The sequence below is a fragment of the Syngnathus typhle genome, unplaced genomic scaffold (genome assembly GCF_033458585.1).
Source record: "Syngnathus typhle isolate RoL2023-S1 ecotype Sweden unplaced genomic scaffold, RoL_Styp_1.0 HiC_scaffold_212, whole genome shotgun sequence".
NCBI classification, from domain to species: Eukaryota; Metazoa; Chordata; class Actinopteri; order Syngnathiformes; family Syngnathidae; genus Syngnathus; species Syngnathus typhle.
This window is the reverse complement of record NW_026872117.1, coordinates 30,001-30,436: the sequence shown is the minus strand read 5'-3', so window position 1 is coordinate 30,436 and position 436 is coordinate 30,001.

Genomic DNA, 436 nt, shown 5'->3' with positions numbered 1-436 from the left:
TCCAAGAAAGGAAGGAAGGAGGGAACCGGCCGCCTCCTTAAACACAGGCCGGGCGAAAATCTGCGAATCTTATCCATCCAAGGACGGAGGACCGGCCGCCTCCTTAAACACAGGCCGGTAGGAACGGTTGGCAGAATCGCGTGACGGCCGCCTGCTCCCGGCGTCCGCACGTGAACGAACACCCCCTCCCGGGGACGGCCGTCTGCTCCCGGCCGCCGTCCTTCACCCCCCTCAGCTTCCGGACCCCCGTCTGCTCCCGGCGGGCCTCCGAGTACCCTCCCCTTCTCCCGAACTGACCGACTGGCACTCATGACCCGCCTTGGTAGGGCCCCCACCGGCCCCGGCTCGCGCCGGCGTTGGGTGGACGGTTCCTCCCCACTTGCGGGTCGCACTCTAGCGCCTCGGCCGCCGCGAGAGCGTGCGCTACGCGCCGCCC